This window comes from Centrocercus urophasianus, unplaced genomic scaffold (genome assembly GCF_019232065.1).
Source record: "Centrocercus urophasianus isolate 14NV4802_14NV808 unplaced genomic scaffold, USGS_Curo_1.0 seq_12, whole genome shotgun sequence".
Classification (NCBI taxonomy): domain Eukaryota; kingdom Metazoa; phylum Chordata; class Aves; order Galliformes; family Phasianidae; genus Centrocercus; species Centrocercus urophasianus.
The window spans coordinates 30,735,077-30,762,660 of NW_024884364.1; the positions used below are offsets into that span (position 1 = coordinate 30,735,077).

At 40.6% G+C, this 27,584-nt stretch overlaps 1 protein-coding gene across 1 annotated transcript in view; it reads left to right on the plus strand.

Moving 5' to 3' along the window:
• Positions 1 to 885: 885 nt before the first annotated feature.
• The window catches only part of DYRK1A (dual specificity tyrosine phosphorylation regulated kinase 1A), an 84,571-nt gene continuing 57,872 nt past the window's right edge, over positions 886 to 27,584 (plus strand). Inside the window, exon 1 of the mRNA XM_042809855.1 lies at positions 886 to 968. The gene's annotated coding sequence lies outside the window, so the exon portion shown is untranslated. The remainder of the gene's footprint in view (positions 969 to 27,584) is intronic.

Here is a 27,584-nt window from a genome sequence, read left to right on the forward strand (position 1 = left end):
CCCACCCCCGAAAAAAAAAAAAAATCAGAAAAAACCAAAACCCTTTCCCGCCCGAGCCGTGGTGGTGGTTTTCTTTTAATTTATTTTCATTTATTTTTTTATTTTTCCCCTTTCCCGCTTTCCCTCGGAAGGTCGAGAAATACGAAGAACATCCTCATGAAAAAAAAAATAATATATACATATATATATACATGTATATCCAAAAAGGGCAATAATTCGTCCCCGAGGGTCCGCCGGAGGTTCACCCCGCGCTGCGGCGCGCTGTGAGGGAGCGGTGCCGGCGCAGAGCCGCTCCGGGAGGGAGGAGAAGGAGGAGCGGGCGGGGTGGGAGGAGGTAGAGGCAGGCTGGCTGGCAAGCAGGGGAGGGAGGGAGCGAGGAGTTCCCGGGGGCTCGGTACAGCGCTGCGCTTCCCCCCCACCCCCTCCTTCTCCACCACCACCTCCTCCTCCTCCTCCTCTTCCCCCTCCCCCTCTCGCCGCCCGCCCGCCGCTGTCCCCGCGCTGCCAGGCCGGGGCTCAGGCCGCCGTCGACCGCCGCACCTCACCGAGCCGAGGCGAGGCCGGGCCTCGCCGTTGCCGCCGCCGGGCGCTGCGCAGGTTTGGAACGCGCGCCATTTTGTGAGCGATAGAAAATCCAGCCCGGCCAGGAAGCGCCGCGGATCCGCCCGCCGGGCCGGGCCGGGCCCCCCCCCTTCTCCCCGCCGCCCGGAGAAGAAGGCGCGCAGCGGGCAGACCCTGCGATCGGCACCGGCACCGCCGCCGGCCGTGCGGGCCCGAGCGTGGCGGAGCGGCCGGACGGACTGCGGAGCGCGCAAGAGGGAGGCGCCGCCGCGCCGGGGCCCCGGGCCGAGGCCGGGGGAAGAAGAAGAAGCGCTCGCTCCTCGCTCTCCCCGCCGCGCCGGCAGGAGAGGAAAGGAGAGGAGAGGCCGCCGCCGGGAGGAGCCGGGCCGGAGCGCGGGGCTCGAGCGGTGAGTGAGCCGGCGGCGGGGGGCTGCGCAGCGGGACCAGCGGGTGCCACCTCCCGGCCCGGCGCGGTCGAAGGGGGCGCAGCGCAGGGGGCAGCGCCGCTGCCATCTTAGAGAGAGGCGGCGGGGAGAGCGCGGGGCCCGGCGGGCCGCTGCCCGGCGCTGGCGGGGCGAGGAACCGCTGCGGGCTTCGGGGCTGCCCTTCCTCCCCGCCCTCCCCTCCGCCGCCCCCTAATGGGACAGGCCTGGGCAGCGGTTGCGGCCTCTGCGGCCCTTTTCGCGTCGGTGTCCGGGAGAGGCTGCCGGGCTGCGAGCGAGCCGGGCCCCGGGAGCGGTGATGAAGGAAGGGAGTTCGCCCGGTTCCTTTCGCCCTGATGCGCAACGCCCTGCGGTGGGCGGGAGCGGGGTTTCGGCCCGGCCTGGGAGCGGGGAGAGGAGGGTGGTGGGAGCGGGGCCGTTGGAGCGGCGGGCACCTGTTGTGGTGGCCCTGCCCGCACCTTCTGCGGGGATCGGGGGGAGTTGGGGCCGGGGCGGGAGCGCCTGCGGGAGGCCGCTGTCATCGGGCTGCGCTGGGGAGCGCTGGGGAGCGCGGGGAGCGGCGGCTGAGCGGCGCGCGGGGACCTGCGGGGTGTCAGCAGCTGGCTGCAGCCGGGTAGGAATGGAGCTTTGTGCTGCTGGAGGTGTTGGAGACCTTCTCTGGTGTATAGGGGGTTCTTTCTCCGGAGCGGTATTCCCTCCCGTTGCCGCAAAATCAGAAAACACAATTAAAAGCGCTGTCATTTGGAATTTCGAAATTGGTGCATTTTTGAGTTTTGGTCAGCTTTGAAGTTTAGAGTTTAGTCTGCCCAAAGGCCATGTAGGGGTCCTTTGATCATGTGTCTAGATTGCTGCTGTTACTTAGTTCTCCTGTTACCCCACAGTCATCGGTGGAAATAAACATTCATTGTTCTTTAAAATTGAAATTAATGAAGGCGGAATATCTGACTATGAAATAGATCAACAGGAATGTTTTGGACAACCTACTGCTCTAGTCCCAATGGGAGCGTGCAGGTAACTTTTGCCAGTAGGTGCACACAGTAGCTCTTACATGGCTTTAAGCGTTGTAGGGGGTCTGGATAAGTTAACAGCTTATTTGGTCATTGCGTTGGTAGAGCTGAAGGATTCCTCAATAATTTTGCAGGACAAATAAACTAGTGTTTTGTTTGTACTCATACTTTATTATCTGTGAGTAACTGAGCAGAACATAAAACATACTGGAATAACATAGCCCAAAGAAGTTTTGGTAGAACTTGTTTCTCCTTATCTGTACTCCCCCCAACCTCTGTAGGTTGGATATTTTTGGAAAATTAATTATGCTTTATAGAATTTGAATAATAATAACACTGAAAATAACTCTGAATATGAGATAGTATTTGTAACTCTGATATATCCACATCTTGTGAACTCTGTATGTGTGTGTATATGTAGACTACTTTTGTAGGTTGTTCTTAATGTTTTTTTTGCTTATGCAAAATATTTAGAACCAGAGCCTTTTCAGTCATGATCTGAAGTAGAGTGCATATACTGGATTTACATTTGTTTTACGAATTAAAAATTGTATCAAAGTTTATGATGCTTATTGAGTTTCAGTCATATTTTCTGAACATTTTTGACTGAGCTGTCCAATAGCTCAGTCTTCTTTGATCACAAAAAGCTTGCAGTCCCTTCTCTTAAATCGTTGTATATGCAGACATTAGGGTAGTTTAATACTGTTTCCAGGCCAATAGGTAAGTAAGTTTGTTGCAGTACTCCAGTTCCTGAATCAGTACTCAGGTGAAGGACAATTTTGGAAATTGTCATTGGAATCCCTTCCCCCAGTGTTGGACAGTTACAGAGAAGCAGCAACAAGGATAATTTTACCTAATAGCAGCCGGATGTTTTCTATTTCAATGTCAATTTATGGATAGTATAATCTTACCTGTGTAAAATAAGGATGTAATAATCAGGAGTTTGTTAATTTTTAAAGCATGTGGGCTTTGAATGGACTAGGAGTTAGCATATGATGACCATGAGTAACTTCCAACACACTGGTAGATGGTTTTTGCAATGGACAAAGACGTGACTGGCATCAAGCAATAACTAAAGTCTTAAAGTTACTTTTAACTGGGACATAGCTACTAACATGTATGTCACATCTTGATTCCAGTAGGGCCTTGGAAAGAAATGTGTCTGGGTTAACTGTATTGTTAGGCTTTGCCTTAATGAATTTACTGTGAGTTTTTTGTCATTAAAGAAATAGGTTAGTTAACGCTTTACAAAGTGTGAAAGTCCTGAATAAGTTACGCTGCTGTGTATGAAACACCTGCTCGTGTGGTCATGTGCAAGAAGATCGGTTAATAAAACTCATGAAAAACTATCCCTTATTTGCTGTGATGGCATTTTGTACTTTTATCTGAACTGAAATGGGTGGTGACTCTTAGCAAAGAAGCAAGTTCTGTTTCTATAATTAGCTTCTCTATTCAGTGTTCCTTTTAAAGTGTCTTTATTTCAGGTGCTTTCCAACCTGTAGTCCTGTAGTCAAGGTTAAAGTTGTTACAGCTGATGTTCTTGGTTAGTCTTTCTGCAGTCATTTTTAATGCCATTTGGACAACTATTTTCTAAAGCGAAGTCAAAAGCTTTCCTGATACCTTTGTTTTATGGAAGCATGGAAAACTCATATCACTACTGAAATCCTTCTGTAAATAGATCTTGTTGTTGTAGAATAGGATTATTTACAGAGAATTGCTGCTTTTGTCTTTATAACTGAATACAATAGATTATTTGTTAACTTACTTTACAGTTTCATTTCTTTTCCTTTTCTAGCAAGAGTTTAAGAAACTTCTTTTCCCCTAATATGTAGTAACTGTTCCACTAACTAGACTTGTATGATTAGTGAGACTCTTTTTTTTTTTTTTTTTTTTTTATCTGAGACCATTTAAAATAATACGAAAACCTTTCTGAACAAACACATCTTTCATTGTGAACTCAAGGCTGGTGAAGAAAATCAGGAATACTTTGGAAAGAGGAATGCTCTTGTTTTCCTTCCTCACATTGGTGGATCCTTCAAGAGGGAAGTTGTGGGAATTATGGTCTATTAATATTTTAAAAACACTGGAGGAAAAAAAAAATCTCTAGAAACAATGATTCCTTCCAGAAAGATGTATTTGATATGTACAGTTGATTAGTAATCTCTATGAGGTGACTCAGTATGTCCATAGAATTGCAGTGACCCAATCACCAGTTGTCTAACAGTTTGTAATTGATATCCCTAGATTGTCTTTTCTCTTTGTGTGGAAGAAAGATAAAATTCTACTTTTGATTCTGTTTTATCAAACTTGTGGAAAAAAAATAGCTCAATTGCTTTTGCTAGTACAAATTTGTTTTTTACTTTAGGATGGGTCTTCAGCACCTCAGCTGTATTTGGATTTTAGCCCCCTTCCCTTCCCTTCCCTTCCCTTCCCTTCCCTTCCCTTCCCTTCCCTTCCCTTCCCACCAACTGGAGGGGTTGGCAGATGCAGGAGATAGTTCCCAGTCAGCTTTCCTAAGTCCATGCAATATAAATACTGTGGAGCCTATGAAATCTAGGTAGTAGCTACTTCAGTTGACTTGTGACAGACATAATCAGTTTAATTTCATCTGTGAATATAGCATTTCTTAAATTCAAAAGCAGTGAAAATGTTTTTGTAATTAAAATAGCACAAGCTAGCAGTTACTGGTTAGCAGACTCCTTGCATTGTTTCTAGGATCTGTAGCACTTGGTATCCGAAAGCGAAACTGTGTAACTGAAAGTGAAATCAACTCTGTTAAGTGTCAGTGTTTTTGTTCCAGCTGTGAGAAACTAAGCTTTCAATTTGTGTTACATAAAGTTTGAAAGCTCTCTCTTTTTTTTTTTTTCTTTTTCTTTTTCCCCTGAGGCAAATAAAGGTAAACTGAGTTTTGAATCTGTTAAAGGGAAGGTTAACAATGTATTAATATGTCTATGTGTTGAAAAGTTTCCTCTGTCGCTTTAATAACTGTTTGGATAGTGAAACAAGAGTAATGGAAACGTACAAATTGGTTTCTGATGGCAGAGTTATTCTTTCAAAACATGGTTGAAAATGTTTTGGGTGAATTTTGATGAGTTACTAAAAAAATTCAACTAGTACAATGATAGCTGGCATAAGCAAAAGTAAATATATTTCAGTGATTAAGTCCAACGCGTCTGTAAACCTTTTGAAAGAAACTTTTAAATCCTAGTGACCTGAAAAACTATTGCTCATCAGTGTTTGGCTTTTTGGCTTCAAACGCAGGTTGTCGTTTTGGAATCCTGTTCATCTCTGCGTGCTCAAATCTTCATTTGTGTTACAGTGAGCCATGTAAATCACTGATTGCTTTTGATTCTCTTTGCCAGTGGATCTGTGCTGAGGAGCCCATCGGAGCAGAGGGCATCCACTTCCTTTGCAGAAGAAGTAGTATTGCCTTATAAATACATAAGCACATATATTCTCATTTTAAAATATGATTTTTACAAGATTTATAAATGAATTACGTGTAGAGTGTGTGTTTGATTGCAGGCAAATATGTTTTTAATGCACTCTTGTTCAAAATCCAATTGATCTGGAAAGCTCTTAGTAACTCTCCTGGATCATGTCTGGTTCTGATTTCTTTCTGTTATTCTTTCTAATTTGTGGATAGGGAGGCATTAATTTAATGGTCTGCCAAAAATTGCAAGTTAGTGTTTAAAATATATTGATGTCTTTGCTAATGTTGCAAGAAGTGATTGTTGCTGGAAGATCTTGGGAGATTCCCTTTCTGTAGAGATTGCATCCTACGAATAGTAGGTTATGCTTCTGGGATAACACGGTTGAGTGTATGTTGTTCATAAGTCCTGTGTTTCTTCTGTTTAGGGTGACTTTCCTGTCAGTGTCACAGAGTGCCTTCAAAAGCTGGGATTTTTATGGCAGGCCTTATGCAGAGAAATGAGCATTACCACAAATGCTGAACATCAACATGTTTGTCTGTGTCTTCCCACTCAAGTCACGTTTTTGCTCAAGTCAAGTTCTGTGTATGCTAAGGCTACAAACCTACCACACGTTTTTCTTTGCTCTGAAATCAGAAGTGCTGGTAGGTGCAGCTCTGGGGAGGGGGCACTTCACAGTGCAGTTAGTGCAGCTTCATACTGAATGACCCTTGCATCTCCTCTAACTTCCCCTGATGGCTTATTATTTTTAATATACACTGTGTGTTACAAGCCTACTTCTAAGTGAGTAACGTCTTCTGTGAGCATCTACTAGAGGCAGCATCATAAATGATGCATTTACATTGAAGGCTGGCTGGAAAAAGTACATGTGATTCTGTGTTAAAATTATGGTTGAATGTTGTGGCGTAAGGGTGTAGTTAAAACTGTTTGGTTTTGCATTGTTGTACTACTTGGAGACCTTTGCTGGGATCGGATTTCCATTTTGTTTTGTACATAAACTTAGTATTACCTCTTTCTTCATTTGATTTCATGACTTGACGAGGCATACCTGTTCGTTCCTGATGTTCTTCTGCATGGCGTTTTGGTTCTGGTGCTGTGCAAAGGTTTGTGTTAGTGGTTTGATCGCTGTTTCTTCATGCAAATACAGAAGGCTGGGAGTGATTGTAGGTTGATAGTCCGCCGCTGTTGCACAAAAGTGTAATGGTGGTCTAAATTTTAATAACCTGGAGATGTGAGCGGAAATCATGAATGATGTCTGATGCCCTTATAAGAGGGTTTCTTTCCTGGCTTTGTAGGGTTTGTTAAATGCTATTTTCCCTTTTGTATTTGACACAGTTGTGATTTGCGGACTCTGTATCACTTCATTTGAGTCAACTTTCAGTCTTCTTGCCCATCAGAACCTTTATATATGTATCTCTATGGGGAGTCAAGCTCACAAAAAAAGTCAACCTTCAGTTCACAAGTTTCAAGTACAGTGTTTGGAAATCATTGTCTATTTTGCAAAAATTATTTTAAAAAAATTTCTAAGTCAACTGAAGTATTTTAAAATATGTTTCTTTCCGTTTTGCTGCTGATTGCATGGAAGTGAAATATGAAGGTAAAATGCAGATAGCCATACATAAAAACCTTCATCTCAGCATTCTGCACGTGAGGGAAACAGGTCTTTTGAAACTGTCACTGTATACATGTGGTGCTTTGCACTTAGCAGCATTAGAGAAGATCAGCGATCTGTGATTTGTTTTCCTATAAACTAAGAATTTATAGGGCGTGCGGCTTTTTAAGTAGCAGATGGAAAGAAGAAGATCTCCAACTTTCTTGATGCTTGTTTAATATACGTCTAAGGAGATAAATCTCTTATGGAAGAGTGGACTTAATTGACCTTTCTTGTGTTATTTATCATTTTATGTACCTTTATTGCAACTTGACTTTTTTCCTTGAAAAGCATCCTTTTAGACTTATATACCTGAAACTGTTTTGCCAGTACTATTGGGCTCACTCTTTTCTTAAGATCTTGAGTATTGTAGTTCCTGCCAGACTCAGTGAGATGTGAGAATAATGTAATTATTTTCTATTCAAGAGTTTGAATATGAGTGAAGAGTTTATATTTTAGACTTCCGTATATGAAAAGTTTATCCTTAATATTTTCCTGTATGCACTTCTTTATATGCTTTGCTTCTCTGGACTACGGCTACTTCTTTGATCTTAACTTTAATCTTTGTATGTTAGAAGAAAATTTTGTTTGCATGAAACAAAACAACTTGAGATCTGCGGTATGAGGCGAGATGATGAGCTTGAGTTGCATTTTTAGCAAGCATACAGTGGGCTCAGAATATAATTTCTATTATATTAGTTAGTCTATAATAATAATTTCTGTTATATTAGTTAGTCATTATAGGTATCGTAGAACCTATGAGCTTCCACTGTGGCAGTGCCAGGTTCTTTGTGCATTTGAGGAAACAGGCACACATTGTATCCCACATGTTGCAATCATGGTATTTCTCCTTGTGTTTTAATTGTGCAAACATCTGTGGAGCTGTCTTTGGCCCAACTGTTTCCATAAAGGTTCCCGAACCGTGTCAAAAACTCAATGACAAAAATGGGAAGTCTCCTTGCTTTTAGTGTTTCGATTCATTCTTGTTTCATTCAGACTTTTTTAGCATCATGTGGAAGAGATGTTTCTTAAGTGGTTAGGATCTAATAGACAGAAAAATTAATACCAAAGTTGATGCAAGGAAAACCTTCAACTTTTTTTGTTTGTTTGTATGTCTTGCTTATACAGAAAGCAGATTTTCCCTTGCTAACAGGAGCAGCTTACTAACAGGTATTTTTTAGCAAGGGAAATTAAAACAAAATGAAGGTAAAGTGACTTGCCTAAAGTTATACGGTGATGCAAAGGGTGGAGCTGAGGTTAGAAGTTGAGTTATGTCTTAATAGCAGGATGCTAAGTAGTTACAGTTGTGTTTGTCTTGAGTTTACATTCTGAGTGCTTTGTAACTCACAGAAGCAGTCTCTTAAGGCTGGAGTGTGACTCAGCATTTCCAGGTAGTGGTCTGCTCCTGGAACTTAGGATTTGTTGGGAAATTTAAGAGCGTTAGAGTCGGAACTCATTTTCTTTTTTTTTTTTTTCTTGAAAGGAGGTTGTGTGTTTTAAGAAAAATAATTAAATTGATTTCACTTTCAGTCTCTTGCCCTATTTGGTACACATCCTTCAATTTCTGGAAGAACCGGTGGAGTGTTTCAGTAATAGCATCATTTACTGTATAGCTGGCACGTACCGTGTGACTTTGTTTTCTGTGTGCCGCTCTCCTCATGTCTGTCTGTTCAGTGAACACAACAGCATTCGACTGTGAAAGTAGATTAGCATTGCAAAATCAGACAGAGCTGTATATTGTGCCCACCTTAATTTAAACATCTAACTTCTTGGTCTTCGATTTTATGAAACTTATGAAACTTCTTTCACGTAGGAGAAAGAGACGTGCGTGGTATTTGCATGGTTTTTATGATGGGAATATGTCACCTCTGTTACTTGGCCTAACAGGTTACTACTGCCTCTGACAGGAATGAGTTCTTGGTTTTGTGGGTCAGCCGCTTGAGAGGGGACAGTTTGGAGAACGGTGGGTGACTTGTGCAAGTGTATAATAGCTGTGTAAACCACGCTTCTGTATGCTCTGGTTTGGTTGGCTTTTGGGAGGCAGAGTTGGCTTTGTGTCTTAATCATGACTCTTCCACAGTAATAACCTGTTCTAGTTTCAGCTGACACAATGTCTTGGGGCACTGCTTAGTAGTGGTGGCAGAGGAGGAATCAAAGGACAGAAGGTGATGAAGATTGAAACTATTGGTCTTTTGGTACTGTACTGTAAATTTGGGCAAAGTTCAGGAGTACTTAGTTATCTCTTGCTCATCTAGATCAGTTGAATCTTCTGGCATGGAACATGACAGTACACTGGTACATCATTTCAGTGTTCAGAGAATGCTGAAGGACAGCACCATGAAGAACAGTACATCCAGAGGAGAACACAGGCAGTACTGATTATCTCCCCACTTTCCTCTCCTACCTTGCTCCCTTGCTCTTCCTCCAAGTGTATCTGTACCAAATCTGAAATAACAGATGAAGAAGCAAAACTATGAAAAGCACATCTTTTTGTTTTAATATTTCATTTAGAAGGGCTGTGGGACACGAACAGTACTTAAATCTGATGGTGCAATATGTGTTGTTTTTATGGCATAAGTATTAGCAAACTGATCCTGCTATAATATGTGCTGCCACTGAAGCACTTTGGGTTAGATTATTGAGAGTGGTTTCTGAGGCAAAGTGTGCAACAAGCAGTTCTCTGAAGGCAACTGCAGCTTAAGCAGTTCCCCTTCTCTTCAGGTTCTGCCTGCTTGTTCCCACCTGCTTTGTGTTGGCACAGCTGTTTGTAAGACCAACCAGTGAATCAGACTTGGAAACAGAGTTGGCTGAAATAAATAATTTCATATATATAACATTTGGGTGTGTATGGGGGTGGAGAATCAGGTTACTTTTCAGTCAGATCGGTTCCTAGGCCCAGTATGCTGTGCTGCTGCTGAGACATTTGACAAGATAATGGAACGGGTTGTGTGGGTGGACAGGAGCAGGGTGCCTAAGAGTGGCAGGGGTTGGTTAACTGGCTTTGATAGCTCTGTTACTCAATGGAGAACATCATTCTGAGGAATTTTTGCCACCCCTCCTGTAGTAAATCACTGCTCTGACAGACAGACAGACACACACATGCACACTACCCGCCCTCCCCGCCCCACTTGCACTCTTCCTCTCCAACTTTCTCTTGCTATCTTAAACTGACATGCTTATTCCCACTGCGATGCTGTCCTTCTTGTGTGTGCTTTAGCATGCCTGAAAACTAACAGCCTTTTTGATAACAAGTTCTTGCTCTAACTCTCCTAACTACATTGTTATTTCAGCTGTTTTCTGGCAGTCTTTTTTGCTTCTACTCTTACTCAGGTTCTTTCTCCGTGTCACTTAGTCCTTTTTCTTTTCTGTCTTGTGCTTATGCCCTTATTGTCTAGCATCGTTTTTTAGTGCTTCTCTCAAGGTCCTCTTCTTCTTGCTCCTTCGGTGTTCTCTCATCCTTCTTGCTTTCTCTTTTTCTTTTGTTTTCACTTGCTTCTTGTGAGAACAACACTTTGGAAAGGAAGTAACACTTCAATTTTGAAGAAAAACTCCTGAGAAACCAAAAGTTTTTAATTTTATTTGCTTTCCAAATATTATCACAAAAGCAATGCAGCATATTGACTTCTTCTCAATCTCACGCCCTTCCAAATTTTCTACTTGAATTCTATACTGCCGTATAATAGGTATGTGCACACAAAATATGGATTGTTCCTACTTGGACAAATTGAAAGATGAACTGAAGTTTCTGAAGTTGATGTTATAGTAAAAGTTATATTTTAAGCTCTTAGTATAGAGTACGAGCATAACTTACTGATATCAAGGGGAAATTGAGGAATAAAAAAGCCTAGGTTTTTTGCTTCCACTATACATTGGAGACATGAAAAAATGTTTCTCCTGATGTTATAAAAGGTTCTGATTATGTATTCAAACAAACAATTCCTTTGGAAATTCCATGCTTGCTTGTCCTCTTAAAGACATGACCTGAGCTGCTGGGGTTATTCTGTTATTTTACTCTGTGTATTCAGATTTTTCGATATTCTTGTTTGAGTTATTGAAATTTTGTTGCCAATCGTTCACCTGTTAGTTGAAAAAATAGTTAAGAGTATTGATTCCTTAATATCTGAGCTGTGATTTCATCTACTTCTTAATAATCTGAAATTAATTCATATAGAAATGTGGAGGATCAGATAATATAGTTCTTTGTAACAGGGGGAAAAATTTCTTCCCATCTCCTTTGCTTTTCTTAGGTGGACTGGATCTGAAGTCTGCTGTATAAAAGACACAGTTTCTGCATGCTAACTCTGGTGTAAAGCATTGTAACTTTTGCACTCTTACATGAGGAAGCACTAAAACTCTCTGAGCCTGCAGATGTTTGTTTTGTTAGGGCAACTGCTGTAAGTCAGGGTAGAAAGCAGCCTACCATCAGGATGTACATGCTAATAAGCAAACACTATTCTGGATTACAATAGTTGCCTTTGGAAATGCTGGTTTGGTTCCTACTTGGTTAATAAATAAAAGCGTTACTCATAACTGTTATGCCTCTTCAGTGATTTGTTTGTCTTTTTTGTTAACCCCATCCATTTTCTGTTTTGCTCCTGGTTTTGTTCCAGTCTACTTTTCAGTAAACTGAGTTCTTGTGCTTGTTTTATGCATGTTTTTTTTTATGGCAGAAGACTTCTTGCATAAGATAAGCAGCGTGACATTGCTCTGTTTCTGGGATTAGATGAGGCCTCAGTCAAACAATGATTTAGATACCTCAGTATTGAGTGGCTGACATCCCCCTTCCTTTTTCAGCAATCCATTGCACTTATTTCTCATTTTCCTGGAATTCCTTTGGGTTTATTATTGTGCATTTCAGAGCTTCCCGCTTTGTTCATTTTTGTGCTTTAGCAAACCAAACTCCTCTGGACAAAATGTTTGCAACTTCTGACATTTATGGAGATACTATTAACTGATCAAAAGATGTAAAATCTAAGTATTTCTTTTAGAGTTACGTAAATGGATCATTTAATCCATGTTAGTGTCATGGAGAGCATTAGCTTCAGCAATTTCTTCTCAGTATTTGGGTGCTGGAACTGCTGGAGTTCCAAAATGTCGCCATCAATAATCCCAGAATTTCAACGATTTCTATTTGGCGCTTGGAATTGACGTGTTTCATCTGGGAGGCTTCTATGAGAATTTTTCTGGACTTTGATATCAATGTGAGTTTTTTTTTTTTTTTAACTTTTTGTTTTATGGCTGCTGTCAAAGAACATTAAAAAAATAAATTCCATACATCATCTTCATAGTGACCTCCCCAAAAAAGGGATTCAGAACAACGTTATCTCGAGTTGACAGACTGAGCTTGGTCAGTACGTTCAGGACAATAATTTAACAAGTTATTAAAAAACTACAAGTTTCTGAATTCTTTAAACCCTTATTATACTAAATTTTATGTATTTATTCAAATGATATGAGTACTTGTTTGTGAAACCAAGTTAGTAGGCCTGATTGAAGTTGGTTTTCTTCTGGATCAGGTGGCATTAGAGCAGTAAGGATTGGGACAGGGAGGAATGTGGGCAGAATGCCCTCCAGGGCCCTCCCATGTGCTCCTTCATCCTTGACTTCAGCCTTCTTTTGCTGTCATCTGAGCAAAAGCAAACTCTTACATTTGTTGTGAGTTGAGGGAGGAGAAGAGGAAGAGTGAGTGGACAATGAGAGAGAGGGGGGAGGAGAGGAAGGCAGAGAAGTTGCAGTGACCTCACCATAAGATAGCAACTTCTGCTAGTTTCATAAAACATTCTCCACTCTAGAAAATCCTTATTTTTCATATAGCAAGGCAGGAAATAATACTCTTTTAATGTTAATTGGTAATTATTTAAATTTGATAAAAGGCGTATCCGAGTTTCTTGATATTTAAGACTTTTAAATGATTAGGTCTGTTTCTTGGGGTATTCCATAGCTTGGCAGGAAGGTGAGGGCTTGATGAGGAATTGCTGGCTGAAATTTGAGGACAGTTTAATTAAATTATAATGAATATGCTCTGAGCTTAATGATGGTTGATATTTGCCCCAACAAGCATTCTGGAGTCTCCAATGAGCTACCTGCAATTTTATTTTATAGGGACATGGAGCTACCATGAATATTAGATGAAATGTCGATAATAAATGTAGCCCAGTGAAATTTTTGTTAGTTGATGTGTACCCGTTGTCTGTACTGGCTTTTCTGTCCATGGGCATGCATCCACATACATGTGCATGTATTACTTGAATGGTGTGTTTAAATTCTTCTTAATGGTCTATCATATCCGTTAAAATTCACCAAGCATTTGCTATCCATAACCTATGTAGTATAGTGTATCCTTCAAATACATCAAACCTATGTTTAATGGGAGGGATGGAGGCTACAACAAAAGAATAAAATGAGACCTCGGAGTTTGAAATCTGAAAAATAAGTGTTTTGACCTCACCAGTAGATTACGTGACAATTTACTGAAGTTTGTTAATTCATCTCCTTCCTCAATGAGAGTTTTCTAGGTCAGTGATTCCTTAACTGGGGAATAAGGCCATGGTAAAAGAACTGCAGATGGAATTTAACCATACTGAATTATGTGAAGTTGAAAATAATTGTTAGTATGATGAGTATTTTTCTTAAATTTTGTAGCTGGCAGTGGTCTGTATTCTAATAAATGGAGCTGTAGTTATGGAGTGAATGATGTGAGGTAAATTTGGAATCATTTATTTATTCATCTTTATTTATTCATTACTCTGAAGGAACAAAGAAGGGAAAACCCATTTGTGCATTTTTTGTTGCTTTACTTAGCCTTTTTACCACAGTTTTGGAGTGCCTCGTGATGTTTAAGGCATGGGAGATTAGTGTAACTCATGTATCACACTCGTGAGGTAACTTCCTACTTTCAAAGCTGACTTAGGAGAGGGGGGAAATGCAGCTACATCCTCTGATGGATTTGGAGCTGCCTTTGTGGCAACACCTACCTCTTTGGTGCCTGGATGTTAAGGGGAACCAGCAATCAGAAGTTAGAGTAGGTTATATGATGGGGCTGATTTGACAGCGGTCTAAATTAGGTTGAAAGGAACCGTGTCTGCTTTTTCCCTTGGTCCTACATTACTTGCTCTTTGTTGGCACCTTTGCTTTACTTTTTCGTGCTGGGCTAGTTTTAGAAGCTAAGTGCAACAGCCTAATGATATAAACAAAGGTAAGAACTTTACTGCTAGTTTAGCTACCTAAGCTGTTTCATCATGAGGTGGAGGAGTGCCAGGAAGATGAGTCTTGCCTGTGACGCAGGCCTTTCTTTTGAGTAGGAGCTGTGAGTTTCATCAGCTTGTGAAACCATGCACTTGTGTGAAGTTAGGTAATGGGGAATAAACTGAACTAACATTTGTTTTTTTGCTACAGGAAGGCCTGTATCACCTTTTGTTCAAGCTTTAATTTTTTCTTGCCCTTTGCTGAAGAACAGCAACAGAACAGGAAGTGAACCTGATGAAGACGTGAAGAGTTTTGGTTGGATTGTTGTGTTATCTTGTTTTATCATAGTGTGAATAAACAGCAAAGCTTTCACGAGGAATAGGGGACACAGCTGTGTGCCTGAGAAAGAGGGAGAGGGGCTGCCCTCCCTGCCGCTGGCAGCCTGCTGGATCGTCTCAGCTGAAAGGCATAATTTTACCTGTAGATCTGAAATTGTGCTCTAAGAACCCAATGCTGTATTTTCCATGATACAGCATTAATTGCTCATATACTCTTTGAGAAACTGTCCAACCTATCACTGAAAGATATCCCGTCTGATTTAAGAGCTATTTTGTAAATGGTGTTCTTCTTTAAGATGCCTATGACAGAATTAGTTCCGTCTCATAACTTTGTTCTGGAGTTAGGCATCTGAGCTATTTGAAATCTGTGAGAATTGTTTAGAACTGAGGGCGTTTAAACAGGAGGTGTGCAGAGAGTGTTGGGAGTTTCATCGTTGAGAAGTCAGTTGTAAGAGGACATGCATGAACTATTCCCTTTAGCGTGTTCTTCGTGCAAAAAGAATACAAACTCATTTTTTGCTTCGAGTGAGAGCATGTAAGCACATGATGTTTCACATGTTCTTGCTGACTGTCTGCAAGACCCATTTAATCTGTGCTGTTGTACAAGAAAGAATCATGGGACAGGGCAAGAAAAGGAAACATGGCTATCCAATCCAGTGACTAGTGTGCTCATCCACCTTAAAAGAAGAGGAAAAAAGAAAATAATAATAAATAATAATTAATAAGCAGCGCTTATGCCTTTTATAGGAGATGGCTTCTGTATAATGTTTTTATTGTGCAAAGATATCATGTGAATTACGCCAAGAGGGCAACCACCAAGTTAGAGTGCTGAATAACATGTGAATGAAATGTGGGGAGTGTGGGTAGAAAGTAAGTATTTGCAACTTACCCATCAGTTATTTGCTAAGAGCTTTAATACTAAGTAATTTTTATAGTAAAATTAATTTTCTGAAGGACTTTGATAAATTACATGTTTTTGCGTTTGTTAATTTATATGGCAAAATTACAAGCACTCTGATATTTTTTGACTTTGTGTATTTGAGTGTATGTGTGAGGTGCAGTTTGTAAGAAATAGATGCTGAGGTGTTTATGCTAAAGGCATCTTCAATTCTGAAAACAGGATTTCTCTTTAGCTTCTCTAACTTGGTATCTCTAGTATAGTGGGAATGATGTTCCAAAATCCAAAATTGATGCAATTTTGCTTTAGAATTCTCTTTTCCTGTTGCATTGGTCAAACTGAGCCTGAGGTAGAACTTAGAGCATATTGTGGATGTCTTTGTAGGTGTTTAGGCTGGAACACCAAAAGCTGTGTGGTATGGATGCCGTGATGAAGCCTGTCTACTTTTCTTCTCATTTTGCTATCATAGTAGTTTGTTGTTGGCATGCGTGATTAAATTTATTTCTTCAAGTTTATTTATGTAGACTATTATGACAGACACGAACTATATATAGAAAAGATGGTAAACATCTCGCTTGTGTTCTTGAAGTAGAGGTAGGGTCTGTAACTGTTGGTATCAACCAGCTGTTAACTATGGTTTTCAAGCTGCTTTGTGGCAATTTGGCAAGTACTACCTGAAATGCTTTACCTAACCTGTTCTTTACTTCTCTGTACTGTCTTCATAGTGTACGCAGTGAGTGTAGTTACAGACAGATGAAGTTAGTGAGCTCTCCACTTTTGCTTTTCCGTGCACAAACTTGATTTGTTTAGATGATGAGCTTCTTAGGCAAGGGTCACAGTTCTGTTTTATATCACACAACACCTAAAATGATGGTGTTCTCTCTCTGCCACTAGAATGCCCCATCTCTTATCCTGGCTCAGTTCTACAGCTTGGCTGCTCACATTCCCAACCAAGCATCCGGACTTGTGGTCCTCACTTATGAGCTGTCACTTTCAAAGGTTCAGAACGTCAAAGGCTTGATGCAGAAATGCAGATACAGTTTTCCCTGATCAAGTGTTAGTATGCAGAGGGTAAGTGCATTAGCTATTCGCATATACTGAAGATGTTTGTTAGGTTTTTATTTGCTGTGTAGATTTTTAAGCTGGAAGTTCAGGCTCTGGTGTGTATAGAGTCAGCAGGAAACTTATCAAGAAAGGTGACTATTTTACATCATGCTAAATACATCAGCTTTGGCTTTTGTGGAACTGCAGCTTAAGAATTCTTATTTTAATGAAATAACTCAATTTATTCATTATAATTTTTGAATGCATCTGGTTATCATAGAGCCTGAGCTCCATCACTGTTAATTTATTTTCAAAGCTATTGAACTTCATTTGAACTGCTATTTGAAAGCAATTGGAAAAGATTTTTAAATCTGGTTTGTCTGTACTGATATGACTGGCAGGTGATGGAGCTTATTTTCAGATTTCCAAGCTAGAGCTGAAGGGGCAGTCATCATATGTGTAGTTTCAGATAAAATGGATTCCCCCTCTTTTTAGAATCATAGAATATCCCAAGCTGGAAGGAATCCACAAAGATCATCAAGTCCAGCTCTGGCCTCCACACGGGATCACCTGAAATTCAAACCCTATATCTGAGAGCACTGTCCAAACGCTCCTCGAACTCCATCACTGGTGGCCGTGCCCACAGCCCCGTGCATCCCGTTCCCCGCCCACCGCCCTGTGGTGCAGCCCCTTTCCCTGACCCCCAGCTGCCCTCCCCTGACGCAGCTCCATGCCGTTCCCTCGGGCCCTGTCGCTGTCACACAGAGCAGAGCTCAGCGCTGCCCCTCCGCTCCCTGTGAGGAGCTGCAGCCGCCATCAGGCCTCCCCTCAGCTCCTCTGCTGTGCGCTGAGCACAGTGAGGGACCGGTTTGATCAGCCGCTCCTCGTACACCTTGCTCTCCAGACCCTTCCCCATCTATGTAGCCCCGCCTTGAGCAATCTCTAATGATTTTATGTCCTTTTTATATTTTGGCACCCAAACTGCACACAGTGCTTGAGGTACAGTGCAGAGCAGAGTGGGACACCTCCTTGTCCTGACCACAGTGCTGTTTCCTTCTGACTGAATTTTTGGTGGCCCTTTTGGCTTCCACAATGTTGACTCATTGCTGCCAACCAGAACCCCCCCCACCAGATTGCTTCTCCAGTCTCTTGTTTCCCAATCTGTACATAGACCCAGGGTTTCCCTGTCACAGGCGCTTGCTCTTGTTAAACTTCATCCTGCTGGGAATTGCCCAGCCCTCTGGCCTGTTGAGATCTCTCTGCAGGGCCTCTCTACCCTTGAGGGAGTCAGCAGTTCCTCCCAGTGTAGTGTTGTCCACAAACTTAATGTAACTTCGAGTTCTGTGACTTAAGTGAATGGAGAGGAAAAGCAAAATGAATATTTCAGATTTTGTTTTGGTACTATTCTTGGGATTTGTAGAAAGAACAGCAAGGTGCTGAGATTGAGTTGTGCAAAAAGAAATAAGATATCCTTCACCTTTTGAAGAACGTTTTTAAAGTTACTTTTGTGTTTGTGAACCCAAACTGCTTTGGTTTCTATTAACCTGTTAATCAGCCCCTGCCCTCCTTGTGGAGGGGCAGTGTCTACCTTGTTTGTGAAGTGCTGAGTTCATCTCTTTTAATATAAATGCGAAGCTTCAGAGCTTGTCCTGCATAGAAATCATCACCCTGATGATAAGACAGGCTGTCTCGTTTATTTCCCCGAGAGAAGATAAAAAGAAATTAAGAAAGAGGGAAAGTTAAGAGCTGAGGCTGCCCTCTCATCTAATGTCGGCCTTCTTCACTTACTATGCTCTAAATAATGGTGGTTGTAATCCTTCTCACAGTCACTAGTGAATTTGCCATCAGAATGATGGCATGGATTGTAGCCTTGTTGGGAAGGCTTAAGATATGTATAACTTGTTGATTGATTTTTTTTTTTTTTTTTTTTTTTTAAGTGCTAGAAATTTATTTTAGAGTTTTACATAGATTTCTGTGGGACTTCCAGAATGGATAAAATGTATTTTTAACTGAAGAAAACTTCCTTTTTCTATTTCTTTTAGTTAAAGTGTCTCAGAAATATGCCTGAACAAGCATCCATGGGAAAACTCATTTAAATGGGTGAAGTTTGACAGATACAATCAGGAAAATTCATGTGTTTGAGAACTAAATATTTTCATTTAGTTTCTTGTTATACAAGGCAAAAATATACAAGCTTCAGTTTTCCAGCTTAAACTGGAACTTGAGAAAGTAAATACTGTATTAAAGTGGAAAGTATATCAGCGCTAATTCTTTATTATCACTCTTGTATCAGAAATGTGATAGCAAGATGCAGGGACTCTGGAGATAAAGTCTGTTTTAAGACCCAGAGGTATGGCGAACATCTGAAGAAAGAGCACCTAGCTGTATGTATACTTATACAGTCTGTATCTCTGAGATAATGAAAGGTAAAATTAGATTGTGGCATGGCAGCTGTCAATGGGAGCTGCTGTATGGGGATCAGTTGACCAGCAGTTATACCATGGTGCATTTATAAAGTTAAAAGAGTACTTAAAAAGCACATAAGCCTATATATTGCTTGAACAAATCACTGAACCAAAGTCTTAAGAAAGCACTCTCTATTTACAGAGCTACAGTTGGTTTGTTTGTCTGCTTTTATTTCAAACAGTATTGGTGGGCTTATCTCCACGTAGTAAAATATTTTGGAGGCCTTCAAGACAGAAGGTCTTACTGTATCAGATCAGGGCAACCGACGTGTAGGTTTGTTACAAATGTACTTGAAATGTATAACTTTAGATTGCCTTTGAAATTAAGGTCAAAAACGATGTGCTGCTACAGTTGAAGTGGAGAAATGATCTTATTTCATTTAGACATGCTGTACAGATAATTTTGTACATACATAAAGTTTTTTTTAACAGACCTTGTTGTGGTCTGAGTATAATTTTACACTACTTATTCTGCTTTGTCTCTATTTTTAACCATTCCTATTACAGGAATGTTTATTAGAACATGATGATAACCTATGAATTAATTTCCATATCCCGTTACAGGTATATTGCGGCATGATAGGGGGTTTTTCATGCTTCAGGACAGAATTAGAAAGGAAAAAAAAAAGAAGGTTAAAGCAAGGAACAAATTATGTCAAAACCAAGTAACACATGAGTTTTGATAAGGATGGCTCACTTTCAAAGCTGGACTACGTTGAATGTATTGTAATACTTTTGTTTGTGTATTGTGGGTTTGAGTTCGTGCAGATTCTGAGAGGTAAAAGCATTTCAGTACATTTACTTGTTGTTCCAGCTCTAGGATAGATTAAGCTGAAGTTGATGCATCTGAGCACTCCACTCTGGCCAAGTCTTTAAGAAGTAGGTAGTCTGTTTTGTAAAGAGAAGGATGAGAAAAAATGGAAGTTAATGATGAGTAGACAAGAAGAATAGTACACTGTCTCGAGGCATTTATTTTAGACCGAAAGTTCTAAACTGATGAATGAAAATATGTAGTGGCATGTGTTTTACTTTTCAGCTTTGAAGTTATTTTCTCAACTACAGGGAGCAGAAACAGTTTTTGTAAATGAAATGATCAATGTTTTTGAGGTCATACATGGAAAAATCTCTGAGAAGCATTTCACAACTCTGAGAGCAAATTAAATGTGCTTAACTAGTTTATAGCCCTCATAGATACTCAGCTTTGAATTATGACTTCATTCACACGCTACTGTTTATTTCATGAGTAACTTGTTAACTAAAATGACTCTATTTCTAAGAGAAATTAATTCATTCCTGCATATAAGGTGTCACCTTTTAAGGGAGTTATAGCTGGGAAGTATGTGTTAACGTGAAGAAGAAAGTATGTGCTTATAGGAATACAATGACATCAAACTACTGTGAATGTTTCAGTGACACTGCTGGGGATGGGCAGCTCCTGCTGTAACATCTCTTTGCTTGTGGATGCGGGAGGAGAATGTAACAAGTGGCATGACTTAGCTGTTGTAAAGCAGTTAAATTTAACAATATCTATTTTGCTTGACAGTATTAAATAGGTAGAAAAAGTTACTTCCCACTCTGTGGTTCTTTATATGGTCAGTAAGGTGATAACTGTTATGGGTTTGTGATTCTAGAAAAGGAGCAAGGAAATAAGCATATACAATTTATCTAAATAAAGTTAATGTAATTGATCTTTATTTAGTGTGTGCTTTTCTCTTTCCCTCCTCTCCTGTTTTGTGTCACTTTAATGCTCCCTAAAATAGGCTTTATTCCATGGTTTGCACAAACAAACAATTTTTTAAATAAAAACCCTAAGTTGTCTGGCTCTGTGGATCAACTGTAAGGTTTGCTCAGTTCTGTTCAAGGAGAAGAGTACCTTTTTTAAAAGCAGTAAGTTACGCCTTTAATTTCATGAGGAGGTTGGGCTAAAAAAACAAACCACATACATGTTGTGAGTCAGCTGTTTTGGAGATCCATATTGCAATCTGAAGTCTCACCTGATGTGACACCATTCTATAGGTTATTCTGTAATAATGTGAGGTGTGCTTCAGTGTTTATTATTTTGTCAGCAGTTCTAGCTTAGGAAACCCCTTTCTGTCCCAGCTGCTTGTTCCTGCTGGCAGGTTGCTGCTGCAGTTGTGCTGTGCATCTCCAGTGAATTGGGTTAGAGAACTGGTTAGAGAATTGGGTTAAAAATAATGGTCTTTTTTCCTTTTGCAGCACCTTGTTTTTCACCTGCATCGTTGCTGTTTGCTAAGTTGATTCTGTAATAGTAGCACTCTCTCATCCAAGCAGGTAGAAGTGGAAAGGATGCAGACTTCTTAAGCAGTACTGCTATGGAAAAGAAATTCTCACTGAACTGGAACTGTAGTTCTACCTTTGCCAGAATTGAATTTGGGTGAGAAACTTTGTGATTTCAGTAAAGCTGTTTGCACATGCTTTCACACTTAAAGGATGGGTTCTTGCATCACGCAGTGTAAATTTAGCATGAGTGAAACCAGTCATTCACAGCGTTTTCTCTTTAGAGGAACTTGTGCTTTTTAGAGCACTGACAGTCATAGCTGTACAGTATACAGGAATAAGGATGGTATGTATGTTTTGGTTTGGGTGTAATTGCTTCAGAAGTGTCTAATAAAAAGTGTTTATCTAGAAACTAATCTAGTTCAGCAATGTGCATTGAAGACTCTTCGGTAGTAAAAAGGATAACATGAGCTCTTGGCACAAATGCTGTGTTAATGAAGTTTAGTATAAACTAGGTTTGCATTATAGTGACCTTCTGGTACTGGCGTGAAATCCAGTCATGTATCATAAAGGTCTCTTCTCGTAACACTGTAGCTGTTGGATTTTTTTTTCTAATTAACACGTTAAAGATATCAGAAGATGGCTTCTTAACTGAGGATCTGTGTTGATGTCTGGAGGACTGGAGATAGCATCCAGTCTGCACTATTTATACTTCAACAATGCACAACAATTAAATTGCGTTACCGTACCTTTCCTGTAGTCATTATGATTTCACAAGATTTCACAGAACTCCATAATGAGTTGGGCAGGGGCCCCCTGGGTCCATCTAGCCCAGCACCAGCTCCAGCAGGGACACCCAGAGCAAGGTGCCTAGGACCACATTCATTTGGCTTTGGAAGGATCCCAAAGGAGCAGACTCCATGGTTTCTGGGCAGCCTGTGCCAGTGTTCTGTCACCTGCGCATCACAGAAGTGCTGCCTGGCACTCAGACAGAGCCTCCTGTCTTCCAGTTTGTGCCACACATCATCTTATGTGTTTGACCAGATGTGTTTGTCTAATTGATGGGATTTTTACTTAGTAACAGAATGCAATGTATGTGCTAGTTGCTGTAAGAACAGTGGTTTGGAAGTTCCTCGGTCTTCCAATTCTATGGAATTTATTTTTTATTAGAAATTAGTGTTGATTTTAGTTCACATTTTATTGTGCAATATTTTAAACGATTTACCAATTCTGCTCATTTTGTTGAATTTTTTCCTCAGTATGTCTTATATTGAGAAGTAAGAATATAAGTAAGTATATTTGGGCAGTAAGAAACCAGATGAGGTTTAACAAAAGCAAGTGTAGAGTCTTGCATCTAGGGAGGAATAATTGCATGCACCGGTACAGGTTGGGGGATGACCTGCTGGAGAGGAGCTCTGCAGAGAGAGATCTGGGTGTCCTGGTGGATGACAGGTTGGCCATGAGCCAGCAGTGTGCCCTTGTGGCCAAAAAGGCCAATGGCTTACTGGGGTGCATTACAAAGAGCATGGCCAGCAGGTCGAGGGAGGTGATCCTCCCCCTCTACTCTGCCCTGGTAAGGCCTCATCTGGAGTACAGTGTGCAGTTCTGGGCTCCCCAGTACAAAAAAGACAGGGATCTCTTGGAGAGAGTCCAGCGGAGGGCCACAAAGACGGTGAAGGGCCTGGAGCATCTCTCCTGTGAGGAAAGGCTGAGTGAACTGGGTCTGTTCAGCCTTGAGAAAAGAAGGCTGAGAGGGGACCTGATCCAGGTCTATAAATATCTAAGGTATGGGGGGCAGAATGGTGAGGCCAGACTCTTTTCAGTGGTGAGTGGAGACAGGACAAGGGGAAACGGCCGGAAACTGCAGCATAGGAAGTTCAGCACAAATGTGCGCAAGAACTTCTTTACAGTGAGGTGACGGAGCACTGGAACAGGCTGCCCAGGGAGGTGGTGGAGTCTCCTTCTCTGGAGATGTTCAAGACCTGCCTGGATCCTACCTGTGTGACCTGTTGTAGGGAACCTGCTTTGGCAGGGGGGTTGGACTCGATGATCTCTGGAGGTCCCTTCCAGCCCCTATGATTCTGTGATTCTGTAAGCAGCATCACTTATTGCCCATACATACTTTAAAGAGTAGACTGTTGAGATGCAGGTTAACAAAAGCTTAACTAATTGTTATTATATAGCTGTATATGTGTCTTTGTTCATTACATCCTAATATGTTAATCATCTCAATCATTTCAGTAATTATATAGTTCAGGATATTTTCACCAGTAAATAAATATTATTTGCATTTAAAGTAAGTACTTATATTCTATGTTTCTAGCAACTTGTATTTACTGAAGGCCAGTGACCTGAATTCTGTTCACTTCTTACAGCAGTGAATGTCAGAGATTTCTCTGGTGCTTCTTGTGACTTCTAAAGTAATACTCAATAACCTCTTCACAGAGGAAAAAGGAGATGTCAGAATGTAGTTATGTTTAGTTAGCACAGTCTTTCAATTCTTCACTGAAAGTGCCATACAGAATCTTATATTAACACAGTGATAACCAAATAAGGAAAATAAAACTGTGTACAACATTTTAATTAGTAACATGTAAAAAGTGAAATTCTACCCAGAATACTTTTAATTCATGCTTTATGTGTTTTGTTGCTGATATTCTGAAAACTCTCATTTAAATTTGTTGTGAAGGAGTGCTATGCAGATGCTTAAAATTAAACCCAAGTTGTGGTGAGAGTGTGGCCTTTCTTTTAAAGGCATTGGTGTTTGTTGCCTTTAACACTTTGCATATTTGTATTGTATGGAACAATCTTGTAACTGTAGATGCTTTAATAGCACTTTTATAATAAAACAATTCAATGTATTATGGCCATTTTAGGCTTAAAATATATTAATATACGTATATATAAAATATATAGGTATATTATATAATAAATGTATAAATTTTATATGTATATAATATATAAATATTATATATATATATATATATATATATATATATATATATATATATATAAAAGACTCTTAACAGCTCTGCTACATATAGATCCTGTTGAACTGGATTCTTCTTGTATTCTTATGTTATAAAAGTGTCCCCATTTGCATAAACTCATGATCTAGTTTGATATCCAGGCAAACATACAAAAAAAGAAAAATGGGGAAGGATGATGAAACCTCTAGAGAGATGTTACTGATGTTTTTTGCACTTCATTAGGTTTTTATATGTAAGATGATTCTGAAACCAACTTTGGGTTAGTGAGCCTACTGGCAAATAAGTTGACTATTCAGTGTCTTGAAAGAAGGAGAAAATGCTGTTAAAGAATATGGTGGAATAACACACAATGACCTTAAAAATGCTAACAGGCAACCTCAGCTTATAGAATTAAGAAAAGTCAAAGACACAAGCTTTATATTTTTTCATAGTTCGCATCTTTACAATGTAAGATATACTCAGCATCTCTGATTAGTTTGCTAGTCAACTACAACATGTTGTAGTGAAGGTGAACTCCACACTTAAAATTACTGATGAATGTGGAAGTGCTTTGGGAAGGTAGGTAATCCCACCATTTGTATTTTGAAGGGATCAAAGGAAGAGCATTATGTTGGTAAGGACAGATGAAGACTAGAAAGCAACAGCAAGTAAAATAGGAAATAAAAGCTTGTAGTACAGTTTTAGCATGGTAGTTTCATACACAATTGATTTCTAAGAACTGCTCTCTTAAGTGAAATACCTCACTTTTCTTCTTTTGCTATACCACTTGAAATAATTTGCTTTTTTACACCTTTCTTATCATCTCTTCCTTTCTCCATTCTTTAATTCTAGTTTGCATCTTTTATGTACCAGTAAGTAGGCCAAGCTGGATTATTGAAGCCCATTAAACATTGTTATTATTTTCCTTAAGTAACCTAGAAATGATCTTGCAGATTGTGTAAAGAGTGGGATTTGTCCTTGCTTACTCTCATCATTGATTTATGATTACCTGAAACTTATACAGGCTGTGTAAAAGGTCTTTTGGCTTTAAGAACTCAGCAATACAGAGACACGATAAAAGATACTCAGTAACTGAATTTAAATGTGGAGCAATTATGTGCTATTAGGTTGCATCTTTTTTATAAAGGATAAAATAGCGTAAGATGTTACCCTTTGATGTTGTGTCTATGATATTGCTGTCACACAATTTAATTATTTTTTGTTTTGGTTAATGTTCTAAAATTACTTTTTAGATTGTGGGTCAGTTCCTAGTGTACTGCACTATGATAGACAACTGCCTCCTGCTCCTCATCATTCTGCACTTCCACAATAGTCATCCTGCTCTTCAGAATGTGGGAATTGTTTTCTGCTTACAAGCAGGTTGGGGAATTGCACTGGTTTGTGATGGGTGCATTCTGCTGGCTAGATATGAAGAAATATGGGTGAACGTACTCATTCCCTTCTGTGAGCTGTTAATGACTTCATAGTTACTTCAGCAGCTTTTCCTTATTGCCTGTAGCTTTAAATTAATCTTGAAAAAATGATTTGTGTCTCCTTGTGATATCTTTCCAGTTTGTTTTTTCTTTTTTAATATCTTTACTAATCCGTTGCAAGGTGGATGCTTTGAGTTAGTATTAAAAGTGAACTAAAAGTGTTCTAGAGTAATAGACTATCAGCAAAGGGCAACTCTTCCCATATGTTTAAAATTGCTTTATTGCTGTGACAAAATGAACTATGTATGATTTGAAGTTGTGTAGCTGTAACTTGAAATTCTCTGTTCACTGGACAGCATGTTCTTATCAAATGATTTCCTTTTCTCAGTTCAGAACAGTTCAGAATAAAAAGTTTGCAGGACAAGTTTTATGAAGAGTGGCTGAGGTCCTTTGGTTTGGTCAGCTCAGAGAAGAGAAGGCTGAGAGGTGATCATTACAGTCCTCAGCTTCCTCAGAAGAAAGGAGATTGAGGTGCTAATCTCTCCCTGGTGACAGTAACAAGACGCCAAGGAAAAGCATGAGGCTGCCTCAGGGCAGGTTCAGATAGGGTATTAGGAAAAGGATCTTAACCAGAGAGTTGTTGGGCACTGACACTGGCTCCCCGGGGAAGCCTTCAAGGCACCAAGTTGCTGAAGGTCAAGTGTTTGGACAGCACTCTCAGGCATATGGCTTAATTGTCGGCAGTCCTGTGTGGAGCTGGGACTACCTTGTGACCCTTGTGGGTCCTTTCCAGCTTGGGATATTCCATGATTCTGTCACTCTGTGAATCTGTTTGGCCATGACAGCCCTGTTGTATGTTATTAGTGTTGGCATCAGTTTGGTAATATGCCAGATTGTGAAGCTCTGGAGATATGCTACTGGGCTGCTTTTGGAGCTCACCATCCTATCGTAGAACTGACAGAAGACACTGTGTGAATGCTTTACAATCTGTTTTGGCTGAAAATCATCTAACTTTGTTCAGACTATGTTTGTTGATAGTTTGAATTAAATGGACAGTATTGAAACTATCTGTATTTGAAACAATTGCAGAAGGAAGGAATTCCATCAAGAGGGACCTTGATAAACTCTGAAAGTGGGGCCTTGTGAACCTAATGAGGTTCACAAAGCAAAGTGCAAGGTGTTGCACTTGGACGGGAACAATCCTAGCTATATGTACAGATGGGTAGAAGAGCTCCTTGAGAGCAGCCCTGCCGAAAAAGACTGAAGGGGGTCCTGGTAGGTGAAAAACTTAACATGAGCCAGCAATGTGTGCTTGTAGCCCAGAAGGCCCACGGTATCCTGGGCTCCATCAGAAGAAGGATGGCCAGCAGGGACAGGGAAGTGGTTATCCCCTGTGCTCTGCCCTCACAAAGCCCCATCTTGAGTACCGTGTCTAGGTCTGGGGCCCCCAGCACAGGAAAGACGTGGAGCTTTTGAAGAGGATCCAGAGGAGGGCCACAGAGAATATCAGAGGGATGGAACACCTCTCCTATGAAAATAGGATGAGGGGACTGGGCTTGCTCAGTGTGAAGAAAGAAAATTGCAGGGATACCTCGTCATTTCAAGGAGGGGGTTTGTAAATGTGGTGGAAATCAACTTTTACATGGGCAAATAGTGATAGAACAAGCGGGAATGGTTTTAAACTAAAGGAGGAAAGATACAGATCAGATGTTGGGGGGAAGTTTTTTCACTGGGAGAGTGGTGAGGTGCTGGAACAGGGAGTTTATGCATGCTCCAACCCTGGAGGTGTTTAAGGCCAGGCTGGATGGAGCCCTGGGGAGCCTGGTCTACTACATGGTCTAGCAGTTATCAACCCTGCCTGTGGCAGGGGGGCTGGAACTTGATGGTCCTTGTGGCCATTCTATGATTCTGTGAAACTGGC